The sequence below is a fragment of the Bombina bombina genome, chromosome 2 (assembly GCF_027579735.1).
Source record: "Bombina bombina isolate aBomBom1 chromosome 2, aBomBom1.pri, whole genome shotgun sequence".
Taxonomy (NCBI): domain Eukaryota; kingdom Metazoa; phylum Chordata; class Amphibia; order Anura; family Bombinatoridae; genus Bombina; species Bombina bombina.
In genome coordinates, this window is record NC_069500.1 from 1,237,525,421 (window position 1) to 1,237,540,739 (window position 15,319).

Below are 15,319 nucleotides of genomic sequence, written 5' to 3' on the forward strand. Positions count from 1 at the left end.
TCTACCTTTAGCAGAGGCAAAGACAAGACTAGTTATCATAGAGTTAGGAGAGGGTTTTATAGGGCTCTTTTGGGTATCTTTGCCCCTTCCTAGTGGTCAGGAAGAGTAATCCCCATGTGGACTCTCAGCACCTGTATGAAAGAAAGTTAATTGTGGCTTGGTTGAAGCCCCTGATCATCAGCTTAAGCCACTTATGAAAAGGGTCAACGTTTAATTTTGTCTAGACTATCCCTTTAATATCTGTCATTGAAGAGCAGGACTTAGTGTCCTAATATATTGTTGCCATTTTCTTTAATAAGGGGTTAAGTCTACAAAAAACATTCAGTTTCCCATCATGTTGTTGTACAACATTTTGTTTTATTATGATGTGTGTGAAGAATCGTCATTTATATATATATATATATATATATATATATATATATATATATATATATATATATATATATAGCCTTTGTTGAATTAATAAAACAACTAATTTTCATTAATTAAATAACTACTTAACAGTGCCATCCATTATTCATTTGCGAATAAAAATGTAGGGATAATGAAAAAAATTAGTTGTTCAGATAATTCGCCCAAAAACTAATGTGAATGGGACTAATTTAACATGTTTTGTCCATATGGGTCTTTCTCATAGCTTTAGTACCATGTAAGATAACAAAATTGCAAATTGTGAAAAGTTTTGTTTATTGACTAAGCCTTAAAAATGTAACTAGTAGAGTACAGAAGAGAGTGTTGCAACCTTTGGAAAAAATGTCTAACAATACTAGAATTTCTATAATAATAAATAAATTGCTGGATCATGATAATATTTCCCCTATTTCTGTTCCTACAAATTAATGTGTTTTTGTTTATATGGAACAGACCTTTAAATCATATTAAATTTTTACATAAAACAATGTAATCTTTAATGCAAATCATTTGTTTTTTTGATATGGGTCAATTATTTTTTCCTTTTTATATTACGCTTAAATTAAATATATAACCTTTTTATGGCATATAAAAAATATTATTATTATCATCGTCATTATTATTAATATTATTATTATTATTATATTACATCCATTGTAGTTGAACTAAAGCTTTGGGTTTGATTTATATAATGCAATATATATATATATATATATATATATATATATATATATATATATATATATATATATATATATATATATATATATATATATATATATAAAAGAATTGCAGAGAAGGTTTTCCAGATTAAAGTGTCTAATTAATGTTCTCAAAATCACATCCGGATATATCTAAACACCTCTATTTTTTACTTAATAATGTTTCGCCTCAGATTCACACTATAAGTGCCTCTGTTACATCTCATCATTAAGCTTAACTTTTCTCCAAAAATCCAAAATATAGCATCAAAATGAAATGTTAAATTTTAGTAAGCTACAATATACGTGGCTCTCATGTGTGTTTTTATGTTCATTTCTTAGTCTTAGTTATTGTTGGCAAATGAAAAAGTATTCCCAGATTTATAATTATCTATATATTCTCCAATTAATTTACATTTTAGTAGCACCAGACAAACAGTACAAATAAAAAAGAAAGGCACAGTTCTTATACAGACACAATAAAATGTATTTAATTTGTTTAATTTGGGTATAAAGAACATTATTTAGAAGAATGATATTACATTAGAAAATAATTTTCACCAACTTGTATTATTTATTGATATTAAAATTCCCAAATATCCAGAAAGCATTTTGTTTTTAAGTGCAGAGGTTTTTCCCAGTTTCCATTCATAAATGACACAGGATTTTTGCCATATTTGCTCAGTATTGGTTTCACCATCATTATTTCCATTCTTGTTAAGTGCACCTATGCATATTATACACCGTTTTTTAAAAGACAAGCAGGTAATACTAAATACTAATTTAATACTGAAAATTTGGGTTTTCTTTATAATCATTTCTGCAAAACTATTGTAGCTAAAGAAAAATTCTTGCAAATAGATTCATTAGGTTATCCTGATTTTAAGAATACCCCAGGGGCCATGTTACAAGTGGTGCACTATTTTTTTTTGCTAACGCGCATACTCTGCTCAAAGTAAACTTTTGACGTGGGTGGGCACCCAAGTAATTTATAGCAAATATAGACCAAATACTACAAAGATGGAATGATTGGCAAGAATTTAGACAATCCAGGCTATTTACCTAGAGGTATTTTGACACTTTGGGCCAGATTACAAGCGCTTTAATATTTTTTTTTTTTCATCACACGTTAACACTGCTAAAAGAAAACTTTTAGGGCACGCATTTCAAGTTGACAGTAAAAATTTAGTGTGCACTAACTTCAAGGCTGTCACAATAATTAAATACACATTCATATTTGCTGTTGCTGTATTGTTGCTGGATAGCCTTACATGCAGGCATTCAGCAACCGCATGGGATACGTGCTGATCACAGTGTGCATGTCATGTAATGGCCTCCATTATGCTATTTTTGTAATGTCTAAATCTTGCTGGTGAGACTGGCTTTCTGAAGAGGCTTTTTTATGTGTTAAGTACTTGTTTTTTGGATAGGAACTGGGAAGTCACCCAAAACTTACATATCTTTTAGCCCTCTCACACCTCTGGAGGTTACATTAAAGTGCTCTTGAATTCACCACTTAATTCACTGATAATGAGAAATGCTAATTTATATGAGTGAGATTAACCTATTGCAATCTGATTTCCTCCTCACCAGTGCTTAACCATCTGAATGCCTTTTGCATGTAGACATGCAGATGGGCAAAATGCTCCAGATGGCTCAATTACTATATAGTCCATTTTAATATTTTAAAAGTATAGTTTTTACATTATTTACATTTATTGATCATAAAAGCAAAGATTCTTGTTCGGGATGATCTGAAAGCAAGAAGAAGACTACGCGTTTCTAGTACATTGACTTATATCTTCTGACATAGGATTTTTACAGTACTAAAAATGTAAAGCTTGAACCTGCCCCATCACAATATTAAGGGGCCTATTTAAGAACGTGCGAGCGGACATGATTCAATATTGCGGATCATGTCCGCTGCACATAGATAAATGCTGACAGCATACGCTCTTGGCATTTATCATTGCACCAGCAGTTCTTGTGAACTGCTGGCGCAATACCGCCCCCTACAGATTTGCAGCCAATCGGCCCCTAGCAGGGGGTGCCAATCAACCCGTATTTGATTGGGTTGATTTCCGGCGATGTCTGTCCGCTGCCTCAGAGCAGGCGGACAGGTTATGGAGCAGCGGTCTTTAGACTGCTGCTTTATAACTTGTGTTTCTAGTTAGCCTGAAGGCCGCCAGAAACACGGAGCATCAAGCTCCATACGGAGCTTGATAAATAGGCCCCTAAATCTGCATAAAAGATGTTCAAACCATATTACTCCTTCGTGACCACATTTTGGGCTAAATTACAAGTGGAGTGCTAATTTATTGCAATAAATAACCAGCCATTACAAGTGGCTGGTTATTGCCACTGCAAGCTCTCAAAAGTAATTAGTGCTCAAAAGATTAACCAGAGGTCAGACCTCTGGTTCATTTTTTAAATGGCCCCCAAATAACATGTGAGTTCCCTTTTTAAAAAACAAAAAATGCTTCCATGCAATGTGAATGCGAGGTCGTGTTTGCATTGCACCTAATTTGTACCTAACTTGTAATACCAGCAAACACGTACTGAATACACTAAAATGTCTCCTTTGGCCATTTCAGAGTGTCTTGCACATGTGAAATATAATAGAACTTGTTTTTATGAGTTAAAAACACAATCTCAGGTATTGGAGGGAGACAAAATGGAGTTACTGTGATTGCGTTGAATCAAAAGGTGGCCTATTCTGCCAGAAAATGCTTCAGCCAATAGATTGTGATCAATCACCTAGTTAAAAGTTTGCAGTTTACAAGCCGATCATGGCAAATGATTGGCCGTTAGTTATGCGCATGTACCACAACAAATTGGTTCAACAACAGAAGCTGCTGTGCATTGCAGCTCTTGAGAATAACTTAAACTATAGGGTCGATTACAATCGTTTAGAAAAACGTATGAAATAATTTAATGTTTTTTTCTGTTGAAAATCACTAGATTACAAGTGGCGCGCGGGATGCAATAAGAAATACCGCACTTAGCGGATTAGCATGACTTAAGACCTAGAGTAAGGTGTAAGGGCTGAAAAAAATGTTCACCAAACACATCAAAAATACATTAAAATAAACTATTACCCTCATATATTTACTTTCTGATAAAAAATATTTCATATTAATAAAAAAACATTTTTATATGGGTTAAAAGGGATTTGATTGAAAAGGGTTATAATACATGTGTGTGTGTGTGTATGTATGTATATGTGTATTTATGTGTATATACATGTGTATTTGTGTTTATATGTATAAATATATATATATGTATACACATATAAACACATATATACACGCGTGTGTATACGAATATATACTTTTGATTTATAAATATATATTTATATATATATATATGTGTGTGTGTATGTTTATATATATATATATATATACATATATATGTATGTATATATATATATTTATGTATGTATGTGTGTATATATATATATATATATATATATATATATATATATATATATATATATATATATATATATATATATATGAAAAAGAAAGATTCCAGGGACAAGAATCTGAAATGGAACCCTTTCGCAAAATATCAACCTATGACCCTGGCTCACAAAATGCTAGTATACAGACCTACGCACGCTTGGCATATTCAGGTATGGAAAAATCCATTGCTGAACACAGATACAGCACCTTTAACAACCTGAATAAGGAAGAAAGACTGGCTCTCAAACTCCTCACTGAGGACGACTCCATAATCATCAGAGAGGCGGACAAGGGTGGAGCACTGGTACTTTTAAATTACAGTGACTACAGGACTGAAATTCTTGGCCAATTAAGTGATACATCAACATACTGCAGGCTCAGGGGTGATCCTACAGACACCTACAAGGCAGAGATTGACTCCTACCTTACAGAACTGTCAGAGCACAGCATCATCTCCCAGAACAATTTGGAGTTTCTACTTGTGAATCACCCCATCATTCAAATCCTTTACACGCTACCTAAGATCCACAAATGCATGGTGTCCCCCCTGGCAGACCCATTGTTTCTGCTAGGGGCTCCATTCTCCAACCCATCGCACGATTCGTGGATTACCATTTGCAGCCTTTGGTCAGGGATATGGAGAGTTTTGTACGTGATTCTTCTATGCTCTTGGATTGCTTATCCACCATTTCTTGTACTGATACAGATCTGCAGGTGACCCTGGATGTCACCAGCCTCTATACTGTTATACCCCACCGAGATGGTATGGAAGCTACAAGACAACATCTCCTACATTACCCCTATGTGGGGCCACCTGTGGAGGTACTAATCCACCTACTAGAATTCTGCCTAACAACAAACTATTTTAAGTTTGAAAAGCATTTCTACCTACAGAAACAAGGGACCGTCATTGGGTCTAATGTGGCACCGTCATATGCCAACCTCTACATGGCACACTTTGAAACAACAGATACGGACCTATTTAAAGACCAGCGGATTACATTTTACAAACGCTATATAGATGACCTGTAGCTGGTGTGGAGCTGATCAGAACAGGAACTACTCGTTTGGTAGTGCATCTATGGCTTTGAAATTTAAAATTAACTATTCTTTTGCTTCTATTGACTTTTTGGATATACGCCTGTTTAAGGATGGTGATAGACTACAATCCACCCTATTCAGGAAAGATACAAATAGGAATTCACGCTTATCCTACACATCTTGCCATCCCCCAGCGCTTAAAAGCGCATTGCCCAAATCGCAATTACAAAGGGTCATTAGAAATAACTCTCTGGACTCGTACAAGGATCTACAATTAACTGAAATGTCTAATAGATTCACACAGCGAAGCTATCCTCCAAAACTTCTGGCACAACAAAAAACACAACTATTGACTAATCATGATACTAATAGGGATGATAAAAATACCCCTAGGATGACTTTTGTGACCACCTATACTGGGGACAAACAAAGAATCAGTAAACACTTACAGGACAATTGGCATGTCATTAACACGGACCCCGCCTTACCGTTTCAACAAATGCCCCGACCCCGTATTGGCTTTAGGAGATCAAGATCCCTAAGGGACATATTGGTAAAAACTGACCCAGTTAAGAGTTATACCAAAGGTACCTGGCTCAAATTAGAGAAAAAAGGTGTATTTAGGTGCATCGGCTGCACTACGTGTAGTGCCTTAACAACTGGCAACTACTTCACGCATCCACATAAAAGGAAAAAGTACTACCACAAATACAGATTGACTTGTACCACCACTCATATAATTTATTTGCTACACTGTATTTGTGGCCTTTTTTACGTGGGTAAAACGACGGATGACCTATGCACAAGATTGGCTAACCATCGGTCGGCCATCAGAATGGCTATTAAAAATGGAACTTCAGAGCAACCGGTGGCACGCCATTTCGCCAACTGCAACCATACAGTCAAGGACCTCAGGTACACTATTATTGACCATGTCCCTCCCCTTAGCAGGGGGGGGGTGACAGAAATACCCTGCTACTTAGAAAGGAAGCCCGTTGGACCTATATTTTGGAGACCCTCGTACCAAAAGGGCTCAATACACATCTAGATTGGCAGGTGTGTTTGTGATTTTTGACTTTGGATTCTATTTACATTTATTTACATGTTTTTAACTTTTATATCAGTTTGACAGCTCTAATATGTATTTACATTTACAAATGTTTATAATGCCTGATTAATTGTAATTCATATCTGTAATATACAATGAAGTATGTCTGATTTAATCTGCTCTATGAGCTCTCTTATTATATCCTTCCATACCTCATCCACTGGAGGGTCTGTCACCTATTTGTATTATGTAACTTTCATTGACAATCCCTTAGGACCTTTATTACTAAAACGGATTTTTACATGCACACAGCCAATTAGGTGTTTCTATCTGGCCCACTCGCTTCTGATCACACTACACGCTATGTTACTTTTGACATCTGGCACAGACCTTACATGTGATGTTGCTTAGCTGTTTGGCTGACATGCACTTATTATTATTATTTATTATTTAATTGGCCCCTTCTTAGCGCTGTAATCTGCATAGTTATGTTAGTTGTTTAGATTGCGTTGCTATGGCAACCGGCCGGTAACGCTCCCTTTGAATTACAATGACGTTCCCGTTCCCCCCCCCCCCCCCGATGCTTCACAGCGCTGGAGACTCTAATGGACCCTGGTATGTTTAGTGCCTATTTAGACCAAGTCCACAGCTGACTATATGCACTCACATCTGTCTGTAATATCGCTTTATGCACTAGTTGAATACTGACAACTGAAACTATTACATACATAGCGCTATGATGTTGCACTTCTCTTATCATCTGTGCATAACAACTCTCCACTGTTTGTTACTTTTTAGCTACAAAGTTTCATGGCCCCAGTTTGCGCGTTTACATTCTTGTATTCAAGGTTGCTATGACAACCAGCCGACAGAGCCCTTTTGAATGCCCTGATGTTTCCCGGTTTTTCTGCAACTGCCTTACATCTCCCCCCCGTCTTATACAAACATGAACTCTGGCCCTTATACAGACACTGGTATGTATATTTACATTTGTTACTTTAGGCTTTTCTGAAGTACAGTGTACACATAAGCCTGCCCCCCCTTCTTCTGAGTTTCTGACATGCCCATATGCTAACACATATTTATGCCTTTGATGTACTTTACCTATGTATTTATGTGTTTATTAGTATCCTGTTTGAAGATCCTGATCTTATGTGGATATGAACTTGGATTTATTATAAACGATGTATTTAACTTATTTATCTTGTATTGCCCTGCTTATGACCAATCATGTCCTGCTGCTTATTTATGTTCACTTTTTGACTGCTGTTTTGGGTCAGACTCGTTTGTTGCCATGGGGGTGTCCTCACTTGTGGGAGGCACCTTACTTTGGAGAGCATGTGATTGGCTGGCCCACCTTTATAAGGGTGTCTGGTGTGGGTTTTGCTCATATTGTATTTTGTATGTCTGAGGAAGGGGCTAATCCCCCGAAAACGTTAACATAATTGGAATAAAACTTTGAAAATGTCCTGGCGAGTGCACTCTTCATTACTTTTTATTTACCTATCTGTTGCACCCTGGGCATGTGATTTGGATTTCTGGAGTGCTTGTCTACTTTGAACTTTATATATATATATATATATATATATATATATATATGTATATGTGTATATGTATATGTATATATGTATATATGTATATGTATATATGTATATGAAAAAACAAAAGAGAGTTCAGGACAAAGTTAGTTGTTAGCTGGATTCATTTGTTGGCAAAGTGTAAGATTGTATGAGGCTGCCTGTGTTACGCTGTAAGAGCTGTAGCGAGGAGTGTTACGCTGTAAGAGCTGTAGCGAGGAGTGATCGATTATGGAAGGAGGGGTTGATTCTTACTCTCACCAAGTACCCGCCTGTCGGTACCGCCACCGCTGCACCTCAGGAAGACCGGTCAAGCTTCTGCCTCCACACCTTCTACGAACTCCGTTTCTGAGAACCAGGCTCAGACCCCTGTACACCGGCTCAAACTCCAGACACAAGGCACGCCAAGCACGTCCGTGACGTAGATCAATCTATTCCTCCAATCCGGGAGGTGCTCCAGACTCCAGTAAAGGGGAAAAGGCTGAGAAAAACCGCCTTACGTTCCACTGCTTGGCTTTTCTGACAGGCTTACTCATAAAGGGAAAAATTGTAGAAATGAAGAAGCGAGTAGCCAATGTCTAAAAATAAAAGTTCCAATTTTAATGGTCAATTCTAAAAAGTATAACAGGATTCAAATAGAAGGCTCTGACATGTTTCGGCCAATGGCCTTAATCTTAGACAGTGATTCTATGTGGAAAACCGCCAACATTTAAAAGCAGTACTTGAACCCTATTGGTTATTTAGGAAAAGGTAATCAATCAGAAACAGTTGTGATTACACAAATTGATACAGAGGATACAAATAGAAACAAAAAATTAAATAAGTTAGTGAATTCATCTTAGGTACAATATAACAAATTTCTAACATATAAACATTGTGAATTAAATTAATCAGATAATCTGTATGCACAATACTCTTATATATATTATATATTATATATATTTCAATAATAACTGTGTACTAAAAGTATAGAGTATTGTGCATACAGATTATCTGATTAATTTAATTCACAATGTTTATATGTTAGAAATTTGTTATATTGTACCTAAGATGAATTCACTAACTTATTTAATTTTTTGTTTCTATTTGTATCCTCTGTATCAATTTGTGTAATCACAACTGTTTCTGATTGATTACCTTTTCCTAAATAACCAATAGGGTTCAAGTACTGCTTTTAAATGTTGGCGGTTTTCCACATAGAATCACTGTCTAAGATTAAGGCCATTGGCCGAAACATGTCCGACCTTTCTATTTGAATCCTGTTATACTTTTTAGAATTGACCATTAAAATTGGAACTTTTATTTTTAGACATTGGCTACTCGCTTCTTCATTTCTATATATATATATGTTGCGTTTAAAGTCCGAAATTGGGTAGTCCTGGCATTCACAAAAAAGAGAAAGTCCGCTAAGCACCATAAGTTAAAAGTTAAAAGAACTTTATTAAATCACAATTAAAATTAGATACATAGAGAGAAGGGATAATCCCCTGCTGAACAGACTAACATGTTTCGGCTAGGATAGTCGTACTCATAGTCCTTAAAATCTTTAAAAACTGACAAACCTTTGTACCCAGTGCTCCAATCTCATTGGTGGGTCATTAATTAGAATTTAAAGACACAGGGGATAGAGCATGCTGTGTAATACCTTTACAATAATCAAATTGCATATCCCATAAACCAATAGAAAATTTCTTAGTTTAACTATAACCCTTATTACACTCTATTACACTCTAACTAATGCTCTTATTAAGACTATTGTGTATATATATGTATAGGGAAAATACAAGAAAGGCCAATGGGAAAATTTGGAAAATATAAATTAGATATATATCTGACTTTATGCAACAATTATTTAGAGCAATTGTTTAAATTAAGATGCGAAATCAGCACTAAAGATAGCAGCAAATATAAAAGGTTAGGTAGTTAAAGCATATATATGTCACTAACACAAGATAGAAATATCCATACACATGCATAAATAAATATAACCATAATTGCAAATGTAATTGTTGATATAAACAGGGAATACCACCATTTATGTCCAGTGACTGATAAAATCATATTCGGAATTTAGGCCCAGAGGTCTTTTAGACTGGAGCCTAAAGATCCAATACATTTCTTGCCTAGATAGAATCTTGAAACGCCCCCCCCCCCCCTCTTTTTTGGGGTAGTATTTTTTCTATTATCATCCATTTCAGAGAGCGACAATCCTTATCGTGTCGCTGAACGAAATGGGAGACCAAAGGTGTACCACTTTTGCCCACTCGTATGGTAGACAAGTGTTCTTGAATCCTAGATCTGACATCCCTGGTGGTCAAACCTATGTACTGAAGTTCACAGTCTGAGCACCAGAGGAGGTAGGTACAATAGGATGATCTGCAATTCAAACAGGATTCAATATCAAATGTTTCTCCAGTTACTGTTGAAGAGAAAGAGGTCCCTACTTGGACATATTCACAGGCTTTGCACTGTGAATAGCCAGACTTGAAAGTACCCCTATGCCTGAGCCAGGAGGACATTGATGAGGTTACTGGGATTGGTTTCTTAAGCATGGACGGAGATACTGAATTCCCAATGGTCCTGTTTCTCCTATAGGAGAACCTACAAACATTCTTAGCAATCCCTGCAAGGGCATCATCTGCTACTAGTAGGCGGAAATGATTTTTGACTATGTCACAGATTTCCCCATACTGGGCAGAATAGTCCGTGACAAAGGTTAATGTGTTACTTTGTTCTCTCTTGGGGAGGCCCTGTCTCTTAGCAGTTGTTCCCTAGGTAGGGAATTCACTTCGTATCTAGCCCTTTTAATTACCTTTTTATTGTAACCTCTCTGTAGTAGGCGTAATTCCTCCTGGCTCAGGCATAGGGGTACTTTCAAGTGTGGCTATTCACAGTGCAAAGCATGTGAATATGTCCAAGTAGGGACCTCTTTCTCTTCAACAGTAACTTGAGAAAAATTTGATATTGAATCCTGTTTGAATTGCAGATCATCCTATTGTATCTACCTCCTCTGGTGCTCAGATTGTGAACTGCAGTACATAGGTTTGACCACCAGGGATGTCAGATCTAGGATTCGAGAACACTTGTCTACCATACGAGTGGGCAAAAGTGGTACACCTTTGGTCTCCCATTTCGTTCAGCGACACGATAAGGATTGTCGCTCTCTGAAATGGATGATAATAGAAAAAGTACTACCCCAAAAAAGAGGGGGGGACCGTTTCAAGATTCTGTCTAGGCAAGAAATGTATTGGATCTTTAGGCTCCAGACTAAAAGACCTCTGGGCCTAAATTCCGAATATGATTTTATCAATCACTGGACATAAATGGTGGTATTCCCTGTTTATATCAACAATTACATTTGCAATTATGGTTATATTTATGTATGCATGTGTATGGATATTTCTATCTTGTGTTAGTGATATATATATGCTTTAGCTACCTAACCTTTTATATTTGCTGCTATCTTTATTGCTGATTTCGCATCTTAATTTAAACAATTGCTCTAAATAATTGTTGCATAAAGTCAGATATATATCTAATTTATATTTTCCAAATTTTCCCATTGGCCTTTCTTGTATTTTCCCTATACATATATATACACACAATAGTCTTAATAAGAGCATTAGTTAGAGTGTAATAGAGTGTAATAAGGGTTATAGTTAAACTAAGAAATTTTCTATTGGTTTATGGGATATGCAATTTGATTATTGTAAAGGTATTACACAGCATGCTCTATCCCCTGTGTCTTTAAATTCTAATTAATGACCCACCAATGAGATTGGAGCACTGGGTACAAAGGTTTGTCAGTTTTTAAAGATTTTAAGGACTATGAGTACGGCTATCCTAGCCGAAACATGTTAGTCTGTTCAGCAGGGGATTATCCCTTCTCTCTATGTATCTAATTTTAATTGTGATTTAATAAAGTTCTTTTTACTTTTAACTTATGGTGCTTAGCGGACTTTCTCTTTTTTGTGGATCTGCTTTTGCCACTTGCTAGCACCTGGCTGCACTGCCCGCTGACTTATTGGACCATAAGGACTCCCTCAAAGCAAGAATGTTTTATACCCGGTGAGACCTGTATTTATAATATATATTTTTTTATACGTTTTTTCACAAAAGATTTTCAAGCACTTTAAGCACTTGGATACCCGGTGACGCTGTAGTTCTTATCTGTGCACACGGTGCCGATATCAGGGGGCCCCATTTGACCACAGGCTTTACTCTAGAACACCTTTACCCAACGAGACACAGACGCTTCCGGAAGGAGGATTAGGTCACGCCCAAGACACAGACGCTTCCTGGCTGTTTGAGGGAACGCTTACTCCGCGCACAGTGGACGGGCCGTATCCCGGGTAAGTAAGACAAGAGGATCGGATCTCGTTTAGGGCACAGACGCTCCCAGGCTGTCGGAGAGGAAGCTTACTCCGCGGATGGTGGACGGCCGTTGCCCGGTAAAGCACGACAGCCGGTGAGTGAATGAGTGCCTGGTTTAACTGCAATAGCTGGCTTGTTTGATATACTGCTCCAAAGGGGCCCCCCAGGAGTGATCTTTTTCCTACCAGTGTGACTTAGGTTACGGAATACCATTCAGGTCCCTGGACTAATTCATTGTTTTTGAGAGTGCTTTTTACAATAACCATATGGACTGCTAGTGATATGTATTAGGCACACCGGGTATAGAGAAGTACATCTTTTAACAGTTCCATTGAAGCTCACTTTATTTACTTGCATGCATATACCCATAATTTTTGAAGGGGTAGTCCATTGGTTCCAATCTGATACTTCAAGAAACTGCAATTCTAAATAATTCATTATTGCTACTGAAGTATAACGACATTGGGTCTTTGCAGGTATTACAGTGTTACTACTATTTTTGGCTACTTAATATGTTTGTTAGGTGATTCAATAGGTTGAGACAACCCCCCTTTTTTCTAATCCTGGCATTACCCGGGTAATCCTAGGATTACCCAAGCAGCTCTAGGTAAAACCCGAAGTAACATTATAAATCTACTCAGAGTGCTGTGGGTAAAGCCCAAAGTAACATCATAAATCTACTCAGAGTGCATCAACTCACTTCATCAAACATATTCACATCTTCTGTATATTTGATTTTTTTTTTTTAAAGTTTGCTGCTTTTTAGCACATTTCAGTAACAAATACATTTATGAAACATATATACAATGCACTGTAATTCCCACATCTTCAGTATCTAATTTTGCCTCTGCCTGGGGGGTTCAAAGGGGGCTTGGCCTCATTCCCCATGGTTCACTTGGGGTGGATGGCAGAGGATCGGCGGGGCGCTTTCCTTGAACTCCCAGCAAAAAAACATGTAGTATTAAACTACTTCGGGCTTTACCCAGAGCTGCTTTGGTAATCCTAGGATTACCCGGTTTTCGGACTTTACCAGTAACATTTTCTTACAAAGAAAACGTCAGATATATAGAATTATATATTTAAAAGTAAAAATAACATTTTCTTCAATGTGAAAGTATTCATAACTACCTTTGACGTTAGCACAGTTGGAGGCCAATTTAACAAATGTCTTGCGGACCTGATCCGACAGTGCTGATCAGGTCCGCAAGACATCGCTGAATGCGGAGAGCAACACGCTCTCCATATTCAGCATTGCACCAGCAGCTCACAAAAGCCAATGGGCTGCCAGCAGGGGGTGTCAATCAACCCGATCGTACTCGACAGGGTTGAATTTCAGCGATTCCTGTTCGCCTGCTCAGAGCAGGTGGACAGTGTTTTGGAGCAGAGGTCTTTGTGACCGCTGCTCCATAACTTGTGTTTCTGGCGAGTCTGATTCGGAGCTTGATGGATAGGCCCCATTGTCTAACTCAGTGTCGGGTTAGCTAGTGATAAGAGTTAGGCTTTTTTGAACAGTGTGAACCATTGATGTCTATGGGAGAAGACGTTAACGTGGTCGCAATAGTTTAAGTCCTGAAATTAGCGGACATCTGACTTTCTCTCGCACAGCAACTTTATACATTCAACTTGTAATACTCAAGCTAACCCCGCCCATTTTTACTTGTAGCTCAGTTAGCCTATGGTTGAAAGTTAAAGTTAGCGCAAAACTTGTAATATTGCCCTTAATGGTTTCAATATGTAGCTAGCAACAAGCTTTCACTTACTAATAAAGAATTTGAGCATTTTATTGTTACATTAGAGTGTCCCTTTAGTACGCACATTGTCATGATTTCTTTTTCCATAATTTAAAGGACCATTAAACATTGTAGAATTACATAAACACACATGCATAATAAAAAGACAATGCCATAGCAGTTAGTTTTAAATTAAAATAATGTGCAATGCCGCCCCTTGCCGATTTGCGGCCGCTAGCAGGGGGTGTCAATCAGCCCGATCGTATAGAATCAGGCGGGTTGAAGACCGCAGCCTCAGAGGCAGTGGACAAGTTATGGAGCTGCGATCTTTAGAGCGCTGCTTCATAACTTCTGTTTCCGGTTTCCACCGATCCTGAAGCCATTCAGAGCTTGATAATTCGATCCCCAAATCTAGCCCTTAATAGATTAGGTACTTGCATATAATTGCATAGTACTGTGTATATCAGCAATAAAACTAATAGTATGCATACAAAATAAATGTTTTAAAATCATTTTCATTTTTTTATCATATTTTTTATTATTATTTTTCTAATTGCTTAGAATAGACACCCATGTATTTTTTATGCATTTTTTCAGATTTTTTATTTTTATTTTCTGGAACACACTGCTATATAACTGTTCAAGCTATAGCCCAAGGTCCACATCAGACACACCATGTTTGTTTTACATCCTATAATATAAAAGGCCAAGTGTGTTTGTCCGAAGCTGTCATGCGCAGTAGAGACAGCACGAGGACAAACACACCTGGCCTTACCTGACATGCCGTTTGCAGCGAAAGTGGGCATGGCCAGGCGGGGGCGGTGGCTGTCGGGAGCGTTGGTGTGGCTGGGCATGGTCGGGGGCTGGTTGGGGGCGTGGCCGGGCAGGGTCGGCACGAGAGAGGGGAGAGAAATAGAAAGAGAGGGGGAGAGACAAAAAGAGATAGGAAAGAGCTAAAGAGAGGGAGAAGAGA